The sequence below is a fragment of the Eschrichtius robustus genome, chromosome 12 (assembly GCF_028021215.1).
Source record: "Eschrichtius robustus isolate mEscRob2 chromosome 12, mEscRob2.pri, whole genome shotgun sequence".
Classification (NCBI taxonomy): domain Eukaryota; kingdom Metazoa; phylum Chordata; class Mammalia; order Artiodactyla; family Eschrichtiidae; genus Eschrichtius; species Eschrichtius robustus.
In genome coordinates this window covers 32,856,963-32,869,908 of record NC_090835.1, presented here as the reverse complement: position 1 = coordinate 32,869,908, position 12,946 = coordinate 32,856,963, and the positions used below count along the sequence as shown (strand labels likewise).

General features: G+C 43.6%; 1 protein-coding gene across 9 annotated transcripts in view; it reads right to left on the bottom strand.

Annotated features, from left to right (window-relative positions):
- The window catches only part of ERC2 (ELKS/RAB6-interacting/CAST family member 2), a 973,185-nt gene extending 963,258 nt beyond the window's left edge, over positions 1-9,927 (bottom strand). For all 9 annotated transcript variants that reach the window (XM_068559352.1, XM_068559351.1, XM_068559353.1 and 6 more), the window contains exon 1: positions 9,816-9,927. The gene's annotated coding sequence lies outside the window, so the exon portion shown is untranslated. The remainder of the gene's footprint in view (positions 1-9,815) is intronic.
- Positions 9,928-12,946: the final 3,019 nt, after the last annotated feature.

The window sequence follows — 12,946 nt, the reverse complement described above, 5'->3', positions numbered from 1 at the left end:
TTTGTTAATAAAGCCCATCATGAAAGCACACCAGACATTCTTGCTTTCCAGGATAAAATAGCTTATAAAATGACAGTTACTTAGCTGATCCTTTGCATGAAAAACCTGTTGTAAAAAAAAAAAAAAATCATTTTAGACCTGGAAAAGAGCCAGATGATTCTGATATATATTAAGAAATGGAGAAATAAGTAGAAAGCTAGTGGCAAAACCAGAAATGGAATTTAGGTCTCTTGACTCGCAGGTCAGTGCTCCCATCTCTATATCCAAAAGAATCTGCTCGGAAGTTATTCTAAGCAGCTATTCATGTTGCTGATTTTAAGGATGTCCTGTCAATGTATTCGAAGGCTCTGTATGAAAAGATAGTACTTTCTCAGACTTAACAAAAAAGGTAAAGAATTTCCCTTATGTACCCCTGCTAACTGCTCTCTGTGCCTGCAAGCCTGATAAACAGCAATCACTGAAACTCCAGTGCCTTTGTATCCCCCCAGCATCAAACAGGACCTGTTTTCAACGAGCTCCTAAGAATACCAAGCTATCATCCAATTCACTACCTAACCTCCTGCTTACCCACCATGGAGAGGTTTCAGAAACAAGATGGCTAGAGAACCAAAAGGGGGGGTGGGGAAGGAAGCAGGGAGAATTTTATCCAGAAGGAACAAAAAGCACACATCACCAGACAGCAAGAAAACACATCTGAAGCCCTCTCCTGAGAGCCAAATGTGGAAAAGGATCAACAACACTGCTCCACTAGGATCCTGACCTTTGAACCACAGTCTTGGTCCTCCAGGGAGGGCAGTTAGCTTGCAGCCAGCTGGCAGGAAGGCAGCATGGCTAATCTGCCTTAAACCAGGAATAAGAAAGTCATCTTGGTAGGAGTTTGGTGCCTACCAGTGTCACCAAGAAAATAACCATGGATCAGACCAACCTCACATCTTACAGAGCCACTCAACCTTCCACCTTCAGAGGGTTGTTCTCCACCCTCAGAGCAGCTCCCAGACCCCAAATCACCTTGGGCCCCTACCTTCAATCACCTTGGGCCCACAGAAGATGAACTTCCCACCCTGACCACACCCATCTTGTTTTAGAGAAATCTGCTACAAAAGAACTAGTAACTACAGTGCACAACTCAGTATAATTCCTTACATAAAACCCTGCCCTTTCTTGCTATAATTAGCCATACTGTTTTAGGGGAAAGCCTCTCACAGTTTGCATAAGGATCTGAGCATATTCTTAAAGAACACATTGCTCAATTCCCATTCAAGCTCTTGTCTTCTGAGCCACTAAGAAATTGCCTTGAATTAATAGTTTGCTCTTAATACACTTACGGGGAATGCACTTTGCTGCCTGTAATTCATTCACATTCTGAAATCACAGAATGACAACTACCTTTAGGGGTGGAAAGCTGTAAGGCAGGAAGAAAGAATTAGACTCCCCCCATGCATACACATACACGTGCGTGCACACACTGCACACATACAAGAGAATTAAGCGAGCAAAATGTAGAATTTGAAGAACAGACCACAGCAAAGTAAAGCTGCTGGTATAAGGCATCTATGAACATTGCCACTGGCCTTCCATCTATAGGTGTGCCCCAGAGATGCCCTCCAACCCAACCCATACACCTCATCTGCTGGGGCTGCAATCTCACTATTGACTCCCAGGAAAAAGTAATCACTTAGTTCCTTCCTGAAAGTGCTGGCTGCCTTCCTTTCCTTCTCTCTCTCGCTCCCTTTTTTTTTTTTTTTTTAATTTTGTTGAGTGCCCACTAGGTGCCAGCAACTAGAGATTTCCTGGAACTTCAAAGCAACAAATCTAGAAAATGAAATTGGAGAAGGAATGCACAAAATGCTAAAAGCAGAACTTGAGGCACAGACCTGGGAAACAGGGCCAGCCAAGTGCTAAGGAAATCCGGATAGAGCAGAAGTTGAACTGGCCCAAGAGAGGGGTGACCAATTACATCAGCAATTAAGTCAGTGAGGTAGTGGCCTCAAGTTTCCCCAGCTGAGACAGAGTGAGTAGCAAATTATGCAGAGAACTCGGCCCTAGCCATAAAAGACAGATAATCTGGCTCTTGCTGGTGCCTTTGGCATTGACACTGGTGGGGCTCAGTTGTTGCTTCTGTTGTAACTGTGTGTAAACACACTGCTCCTACTATGCCCATTGATAATTTAACAGCCTGAGAGTCAAGCAGATGTGGGTTCACCCAACCAAGTTCCGGTTCTACCACAGCATTAATTTTAAGCAAGTTCCTCTGCTCATTTATTCAATCAACAAATATTTATTCAGCAGCTACTATGTGTCAAAGATTCTTCTAAGCACTGGGGGATACAGCAAAAGGCAAAAGCTCTTGCCTTCATAGAGTTTATCAAATTCTTTGAGCCTCAGTTTCCTCATCTATAAAATGGGGATAATATACCTACCTTTATGGGTATTATGAAATGAGGGATATAAAGCACCTAGCACATAGTAAATGTTCATAACTGATGTCCTTCATAGAACAGAGCAAACTTATCCACAACCCCCAATTAGAGTGTAAGCTCCAAGTGAGGAACTATCTATGGTTCACCCCTATACCACCAGTACCTATCACATAGTAGATGCTCAATAAATATTTCACAAATCAATGAATGAGTCCTCAAGCTATAGTAGCCATTATTATGGTAACTTATAATAATTATTCTTCCCCAAACCACTGAGGTTCTACTACCTTAAAAAGCAACAGGACATTAAATTAAAGGCTTTTTTTTTAAGTAAGGTGCACTACACAATATATCTTTGGACTTTTTTTTAATATGACAGCAAATGTAATTAAGCATAAATATTCCAATTCATAGAATCTATGAGTACAGAGACCTACATGGACAGCTAATGTAGATGCTACCTCCTACTTTCCTAAGCACAAAGTAAGGACAAGTTGACCAGACCTCAGGTTGATCCAGAAGACACTTAAAAAGTAAGTTAAAGTTTAGCAGATGTGCTAAAAGATGATCTATCAGTAAAGATAAGCTTTATAAAAAGTGCTGCATAAAAAATCACAAAATCTCAATGGCTTAAAACAACAAAGGTATTTCTCGGTCACATTGTATGTCCAATGCCAGTTGACTGGAAGCTTTGCTCATTTAGTGACTCAGGGACCCTGGCAGATGGAGGCTCCATCTCAACAGGTGCTTGCATGATCATCACAGCAGAAAAGAGTACTGGATGGTCTCACACTGGAAATTAAATGTTCTAGCATAGAGGTCACACACATACACCTGGAGAAAAAGTAGCTGTGGCGAACATTAACAACCTCTACCCTGGATGATACTAAAACACAGCAAGCTGTGGAATAACAAAGGGATTTGTTAAAGAGGATGTTCCAATAAAACATCTGGACAGCTCTAAGATTCACATAATCCTGGACCTGGGAGAATGTGTAGGGATCATTTCAGAGCAGTGGCCTCAACATAAAGACATACCAGACTACACAAACCTGGACCCTGAATTTTCAGAGCAGCTCTGCTTTTTTCTGTAAATATACTCAGGGTCCAGACAAGTTTTTATTCAGGAAACAAAAGGTTCTACAGCTGAAAAACATTTGAAAACCGCTAATGTAAACCAAATCCTTTATTTTACAGATTAAAAAAGTAGAGAGACAGGAGAAAAAACGGAGGCCCAGGAAGTTAAATTGACCCTGCCCCACCCCTAAGAAAGCTCCAGAATGATTAGCAGATGTGAAAATAAGTCCACTGACAGAATTTGTTGTATTGTTCACCACTCTCTGGCCATACCCTTCATCTCTGCTACCTTTGGCACAATGGAGCCAGACCCAGACCAAAATCATGTCATACAAGGTCATCAAGGGTTCAGTAAATTATATAGACAAGAAGCAGAAGTCCCCACCTGTTGCACTAAATAATGATTCACATCCCATTAACAATTCTCTACATTACTCATTCCCTACTTCCTGGTAAATGTGAAGCCATTAGTAGAAGTTAATACTAACCTTCAGGAGACTTTCATTTTTGTTCTCAGAAGATTACAGGTAAACAGCCAAATATGATTTGTGTTCACTCAGTTCCATCCTCTTCTCACGTTCCCAGCTCACCTTTGTGCCCAGCTTCTCCTCCACCTTCATTCACACTAAAGCACTGGTGTCACGTATTTAAGCCTCAATGATCTTCCAACCTCCAGTCTCTGTCTTTTCCAAATCATCTTACACAGTTGTCCCTCAGTATCTGCAGGGGATTGGCTCCCAGAATGACCATGGATGGCAAAAATCTGAGGATGCTCAAGTCCCTTACAGTCAACCCTCCAGACGCAGAACCCGTATAGACTGAGGGCCAACTGTACTCATTAGCCCAGAACTAAAACTCAGACTTTTCAACCTGGAATCCAGTTGCCTCCTCAATTTTACCCCAAATTACTTTTCCAACACTATCTCTTCTGCGGCACTATTTGCCCAGCCAAAGGCAGGATGATGTCCCTGAAAGTCAAAATGACATAGCGATGAATCCTAGATCTTGTGCAAATGCCTTAATATGATTTTTGATGTTCTCACCTTTAAAATAGGTATGATGGCATCTACTTTGAAAGGCTCTTGAGAAGGTATGTATCAGCGAGGATTATGTTTGATTACAAGTAACAAATAGTGGCTTACAAGAAAGGAAGTTATTTGTTTTAAGCAACAAGAAGTACAGGGGAAGGCAGTCTAGGCTGGTACTATGGCTCAACAATGTCATCAAGACCAAGAGCCTTCCAGGTTCCAGCTTTGTCGTTTTTAATACATGGTCTTATCTTTGTTGTTGTAGGTCGCTGCTGCGCCTCAAGGCGTTGTGCCCATTCTCCCAGTAGCAAGAAGCAAAAAGGGGTCAAATGCTGCTGGGGTATACCAGCCAAGTGTGTCCTCCTCATTAAGCTTTAAGGAAGGCCCCCATCCAACAACATCCACTTGCATCATTATAAGAACTGAATTTCGTGGCCATTCATGTAAGGGAGTTTGGGAGCGTGAGATGCACATATCCCCATCCCAAACAAAATTGGAGTTCTTTTAGTTAGAAAGGAGAGAACGAATACTGGATATGCAATCAGCAATGTCTACCCCAATATTAAATTATATACTTTACGTAAAGTGCTAAGCAGAGTACATAGCACATAGTTAACTGCTCGATAAAAGTTAAGCTATAATTATTGATATTATTATAATTATTATTGTTATTATTATTCACGTGTCTTACCCTCTAGCCAAATGGAATAACTCATTATATCCAGATGTGCTCCTTACACTTCTACTATATCCACTGCTCTATCTGTATCTCTAAAACTGTCACTGCTTCAAGGTCCAGGAAAATGCCATTTCATCCAAGAAGTCTTTCCTGACACCTACTCCTAATAAGTTCTATGGTAACAGGACTCACGTCAGACAAAAACTCTTGAGCTCCTCACTCCATTGAGCACAGTCCCTCAAACACAGTAGGTTCTAATTAATAGTGCCTTGATCATTTAAGTTAATTCACGAATACACTCATGTATATATTCATACCTGCTTTTACAGTCAGTCCTCTAGAATCAAACATGGTATATTCCTGAAATGCAAAAGTAAAACACTAGGTTTATATGTCATAAAGCCAGGGGTAGGAGTGAGGGGATGAAGACTGCATTCCCCAAGAATGAGAAGAAAAAATTACAAAATTCTATAAAAACACCATACTTCTTACACATTGTAGGAGTTCAGATTATAGTTCATCAAATATTCCCTCCCCAACTATGGGCAGAGTCTACTTTTACCCATGGATGTTGGGCTTCCCCATGTGACTTGGTATATCCAAAAACACTGTTAGTGGAAATGACATTAGCTTGTGCAACTTGGCAAGGCTCTTGAATACAGTGATCTGCCATGATAAGAGCATGCCCCAAGTAGCTGCTACCCCTTCAGCCTGGGCCCCAAACACAGGTGGAGCAGACCAGAATCCAACTTACAGCCTACAGCAGAGTCACCACAAGAAGCCTAACCTAGATGAGCCAAATAACACTCAACTGACAGACTCATGAGGGTGAAAATAAATACCTGTTTTTTTGTTTGTTTGTTTGTTTTTTAAGAAGATACCTCTTTTCTTTTTTTAAATATTTATTTATTTATTTATTTATCTGGCTGCATTGGGTCTTAGTTGCAGCACACAGGATCTTCATTGCAGCATGTGGGCTCTTTGTTGTGGCACACGGGCTTTTCTCTAGTTGCGGCGCACTTTTCTCTAGTTGAGGTGCACAGGCTCCAGAATGTGAGGGCTCAGTAGTTAGTTCCCCATGGCATATGGGATCTTAGTTCCCTGACCAGGGATCAAACCCTCGTTCCCTGCATTGGAAGGTGGATTCTTAACCACTGGACCACCAGGGAAGTCCCGAGAATAAATACCTGTTGCTGTAAGTCCGGGAGTTTTGTTATGCAGCAAACGTTGACTAATTTATTTTTTACCATTTGATATAATTTCACATTTATTACATAATCATTCATTTTGTTCTTTTTCTTCTCGTAAGAAAGAACCAGTTAAAGCATCTCTGCCTTTGGTACACCTAATGATTTCTATCTTTGGATCAACTGTTTTAAATTTATGAGACCTACATTATCATTAATATCAATGCTTTTCTATTTTCCTTTTGTTCTACTATCTTCCTAAAATAAGGAAAATCACAATCAAGTATCAAGGAATAACATAAACATTGCTAAAACTGAACTGCTGGCTGGCACGTAGGTCTCCCATATGACAGCCAAAATGTTAACTTCTGAGCCGATAAAAGGGGTTAAAGCAAGTCCTAGTAAAACAAATGAAAATGTTGATTGTACAAAGTCAACCCCACCAAAATCAAAGACTATCTGTTGAGGTGAATTTGTGGACTCCAACACCATTCATCTAAACTCACTTTTCAGGATACCTGTTTTGGCCAACCATGACCATTGAGTTTCATCAATGGGAAGAAGACACTGATAGGCTTAAGTCTGTGGTTTTTGTAACATAATAAAGCAAGAGAGCAATATTGTTTTAATAGGATAATTTTAAATATAATTATATTTAATCACTAATGAAAAAGAATCTCTTTGTAAGTAGAAGAGAAAATAAAATTCCTATCCTTTAGCAAAAACAAAACAAGAAAACAAGCCAATTGAATGAAAAGAGCATGTATTCAACTAAGACCTATTCAGAACTCCAATTGGAAATTTAAGATATCAAGAAAAATGGAAGAGTGTGCATTCTATTCTGTTTTACCTTTTTTTAAGTCACTGTTAAGTTTGAAACCAAATTTCCTCTGGGCCAAAACTGACATACTGGAAATATATAACACACAAAATTACTTAAATTGCCTGTTGGTGGAGGCAACAGCTTTCAAAGTGGAAGGGCAAATAGGACAGTGCAAAGACCATCAATATGGCAGTGGACTCTTAACAGAATAGACCCTATGTAAGCTGGAAGAGCCCACACTGCAGACTGGACACATGCAGACTGCACAACCAAAATTTGAATTCAAGGCCATGCCCAAGGTCATGGGCTCTGGGTCAGAGAAACCTGGGCTCAAGTTCTCACTCTCACACTAAACTGTGGCAAGATACTTAATTCCTTTTAGTTTCCTCATCTATAACTTGAGGATAATAATAGTCCTACCTACCTCATAAGGGCTTTGCAGGGTTTAAAAAAGAAAATACATGTAAAGTACTCCCCAAAGTGCTAGCATATGCAATAACAATAATAATGATAATAGTAATAATACTACCTTGACAAACCTGTCTCCTACATGAAGACCATCCTACTCAGTGTACACTGGCTCACAATCTGTTCATGAAATGCTGAATGCACAGCTTTATATTCACATCCAGGTACAACTTCTATAAGGTGACAGCTCTCTGGTTCAACCAGTAATTTTTCCACTGAATTCAGGGACAAGAGTATTGAAAAATTAGCCTTTCACTAATAGAGAATTGAGAAGGATCTGCTCCTTCCGCCCACAATCCATCCACCCTTGAAAATCTTGCTGGTGAAAGCCATGCTTCCATCACAATCCACACACCACCACCCCCAAACTGTACAAGGCTTTCATTAATGCACAGAAGCAGACCGACAAGATGGCTCACCTTAAAAGCAAATTCACCTTAAACGCAAACTCTTCTACCCTCCAGAAAGGATCTGGCTTGACCCCACTGCCACCTCCAAACTGACACCCAAACTGGAAGTTAAGAAGGCAGCCTTCACTTCCAGAAGTTGGGTTACACACTGTCAAAAACTAAAAGAATCTATTCGTGGTAATCCAAATAAAGCATGCTTGCCTGCTTCACAAATATCTTAAAAATCCACCCAATAGAGCCAAGAGCCAAGTACTGTATACTGAGAAACAACGTGACTTTACAAGGACAAGAGTGACCATAGGAGACAAAGTGCCACACCCTTTTCCAGATACCTCAACAGTAAATGGTATCTCTTATAAAGGAGCCTGCAATTCCAGAGAAACAGGTGGACAATTCTAACCCCCAACACCCTCTCCCATTTCATTCTTTACACAGATTCATTTCATTTTCATTTTTAGCCAACGGCCTGAGCATCCCCAACTACTACAACTAAAAAAGGGATGGGGGTGACAAATACAAGTCAAGCATACTTGCTTCTAAGCCCATTTTCGAAGTTTTCTTCTCGCTTGTCTGCCTCTCACAGCTGGAGCCTCATACCTGGTATAAACCAATGGTTAAGTAAAACCACTGATTTAAAAAGCCAACCAGGAAACTAACCCTGACAGTGGGAACTGCCCTCCTCTCTCGAGCATTGATTGGCTCTTGAGGTTCCAGCGGTCCCCATTCTGCCCACATAAGTGGTAGGTGTGGCTGTCAATCACAGAGGGAGCTGACAATTCACCGCTCCGGGAGTAAACTGCCTTTCATCCAGCAAAGGCAGGTAGCCGCCTAAAATCGATCCGCTCGTAACAGAGCGGACCCTCCCTCTCGGGCAAGGAGAACAGAGACCCTTAAGTACAAAATAAATAAGGCAGGGCCGATCGTAGTTTACGAGCGCTGTTTTATTATCCCGCACCAAAGCAGCCCTTAATCTTCACTGTCCTAAGATGATCTTTCAAAGGCTCCGACAGTAATAAAAAATAAATAAAATGAATAGGTACAACCCTATAAGTATCCCTTTTCTTGTATAATTCGGAGATGGGAAAGGCGAGGGAAGGAATGTCGTTCAGTTTAATTTCACATCGTATTCGTTTGCATATACCACCACCCTCTACCCCTCCCCAATAAATCCGGCTTCATGTTCTCTGACACGGTTTTTTTTTTTTTTTTTTTTTTGAACCGCTGCCCTCGGAGCCCACCGAAGCAGCTAGGTACCCCACCCCCTAGTCTGAGGCTCCACCTTTCTCTACTTTGTTCTGCTTGGGAATTCCCTGAGACCCTTGCCCCTGCCAACACCCCACCCTTCAAGGCAAGAGGGGGAAAGCCAGGCGAAAGGGGGAGATGGAAAGAAGAAAGGCAATAGCAATGAGGGTGGCTGCCGGAGAGGGACTGCGGGAGGTGGCCCGGGCCGCCGGGGCGAGCGAGCGGCCCCCGCGCGCCGGAGGAAGCCGTGCACTTGTTCCAATCCGGGGGTTTCTACATCGAGACAAATCCGCCCTTAGGCCGCCCCATCCTTTCCCCCGCCCCAGCAAGCCCTGGTGGAGGCGGGTGGTTCACCCCTCGGCTCCCCCCCGATAACGCATTGCAGCTCCCCACGAGTGAAGGGGACCCGGCACGAGGGATGCCCGGGCACGGGCGCCCCGAGGAAGCCGGGCGCTCAGCGGCTCCGGCGTCTACGTCTCACCTTTCCGATGCTCGCCGCGGGGCCGTCCCACATGGATTTTTACAACCTCTTGTCGCCTTGGCCCCGGGCGGCCGCGAGGAGCAGGAGCCGGCACCGGAGCCGAAGCCAGAGAGAGCAGGAGCGGGAGGAGGAGGAGGAGCAGGGAGGGAAGTGGGGGGAGGGAAGGAGGAAAGGCGCCGTTCCGAGGGCCGAGGCCGGGCGCCGGGCCGGGCGGGGCCGACGGCCGAGGGGGCGGCACCCGCCGCAGTCTCGAGACTGGCGCTCGCGCGGGCGCTGGCAAAACTGCGCTCCGCCGGGCCCCCCGCCCGGCCGCTCGGCGCGCTCGCTCGCTCGCCGCTGCCCTGACTCACATTCCCAGCATTCCCGAGGAGCTGCTTGTGGGGGGGCCGGGGCTGGGACGCGGCCACCTCCGCGGGGGGCAGCAGAGAGCGCCCGGCCCGGGCGAGGTGCAGGCACGGGGGTCTTCGTAACGCCTCCTCCCAGGAGGCCGCTGTCTCGGAGCATCTCGTCTCCATCTCCTGTCCCCGACGCCCCTTCCCGGCTACCCCCCTCCAAAAGCTGCCAGGCACTCCGGGGATTAGGTGGCTTCAGCGACAGGGACAGGGATGACACTTGGTGGAAGGGGTGCAACTATCTTTCAAGTTAAGCTTTAGAGCGGGGGTCGAGGTTCCCTTACCCTGGCACCCTCGCATTAGTTTTATCTTCTTTAGGAGGGTGAAGGGATTTCAAAAGACTTTTACTTTCTTGTCCCTCCGAATGAAAAAGAGAATGGAAGATGAAGAAGGGAGCAAGAAAATAATACCATCATCATCATCATAGTTGCCATCATTCACTGAGTGCCTCATCTGTGCCCAGCAAAGTGTGTGCATCGTCCTATTTAAGGGAGAAAGATGGTGTCAGTTCATTCACACACACACAAATACACCTCAAGATAATGTGCATGAGGAGTTGGACAGGTTTTGCATTGGAAAAAGCTCCCACCCAGCAAGTCTGGAGCCCCAGCTGCTACCATTGTCTATTAGGGGACTCCAAACATCAAGGGAGTCTCCAGATTTGGTCTCTTTCACTGAGTAGTCAGTTTGCAGGACTAGAGCAGTGATTTCCTTCCTGTCCTGATGAGTCTTATAGGAAGCTTAGACAAATGAAGCAAATCCAGCCATGGGATTTCTGGGTAAGCAGAGGTAAACGGAATCATCCAAGACCAGGGATGACTCTTTTTTTCCTCTCCTGGTTGGAATTCAAATACTAAATGAAGGAAGTTGCCCCTGCAAGAGGAGGATGGCTTCCTTTTCCAGCCCAAATGCCCTATTCCTTAAACCTTCCTTTTACACCTCTGGTATTTAAGGTTTTTCACAGACCCGTAGACCCTGAGGCCTCTTTGCCCTCATCCTCTTCTTTCTCTCAGTCACCAAGAAATCAGCACTCATTCTGTTGACCTGGATGCTCTGTGGGCAAAAGCAAACTACACCTGTTGTGTTTAGTTTCCCATGTACCTTTCCCTCAACTGAAAAGGCTTGTTATATATAAAAAAAGCCTTGTCGAGAGTCCTTTGAGAAGTCCTATAATCCCATGTCTTTTGAAATGTGACCAACGTTTTGTTGAGTACCTTCTATGTGCAGCACTTACATTTTCTCAACTACTCTCACAAAAACTCTGTAAGGTGTTTCTATCTTTCAGAAAAGTCAGGTAACATACCCAGCTAAGAATGTATTTAAATTTATGCCTAACGCTCACTATTCTTGGGCACCCTATCTCTTTTCCTTTGATCCTTGGGTTCTAAATAGGAATCCTTGGACTCCATGGGGACAATTTCTTCTTTATATGCCTATGAACGTTTTTCCTCCAGAGAGAAGATCTATGGTTCTCAACAGAATTCTTTCACATTGGGTCCTTGAAAAAGTAAAGAATAATTGTTTTAAATAGAAAGCAACTTTATATAGTAGAACAAGGACTGGAAGCTTTAGGGATCATAAATAAGTCATCTTTACCCTCTTGAGACTTAGTTTTCTTACCTGAAAAATTAAAAAGCTGAACTAAAGGATCTTAAGATTCCTTCTAGAGCCAACATTCTCTAACTTTATGTTTAAATATGTATATAAACGCATACAGTGTTCAAAATGCTTACAAGTAGCCCTTGAGGGCTAGGGATAGAAAATTATAAAATGTGTTATGTTTTACAAAACCTGTTACGTGGCTCCAGGTTTTTTGTTGGTTTTTGTTTTGTTTTGCTTTGCTTTGCTTTATTGTTTTTCTACTTTTCCTACATATTTCTTCATCATGGTGATCCCTTCCAGCAAGTCAGAGAGAGCACACTTTGTGCAGGTATTTTTTTCTCACATATTAATGCATTCATTCCCTCAACAAATATTTACTGAGTATCCACTCTGTACTAATTCCTGCAGGTTCAGAGCCTCTGCCCTCAAGGATTGCACGGTGTAGTAAGGGAGACACGAAAACAGGCCATTACAATACCACTTAGAAGGGACAAAACTCTGGAAACTGTAGGAGCATGAAGGAAGGACAGCCAACTTTTTACCTTGGGGTTCAGAAAATACTTCCCAAGGGAATGTCATAAAATTTGCTTGCCACATCCAGCTTTCCTGCCCTATCCTGTGCTCAGTCCAGAGCAGCAGCCTGCATACTCTGTGAGCCCCACCAGAGATCAGATCTTTGGTGGGCACTTGCCCCTGGGTGGGCTATCACAGGATATCTCCACAGTATTTGAAACTGTGCCATGAGAATGAGTCAGCCAGCTGGTACTGAATGGTGAGCTGGTAGACCGTGGTGGACCAAGTCAGAACCATGGCACCCAAAACAATGAAGCCAAAGATCATGTAGAAGTGAGCTCTAAGACCTTTGCCAAGGAAGCTGGTCTGTGGAGAGGAGAATAGGGAGCCGTATAAACAGAAACCGAGATTCCTAAAGGCCTAAAAGACTTGGATAGCTAGCTGTTTACTTGATATCCCCAGTGTGGGTATCTAACTAGCATCCCAAACTTGATTTGTCCTAAACAAGACTCTGGATTTTTATGTACCAAGCCTCTTCTCTCCCAAGGTTGCCCATCAGATTAATGGCACCACCATTTAACCAGCTACTCAGGTCCAAACCTAGGACCAGCTCTGATTTCTCCT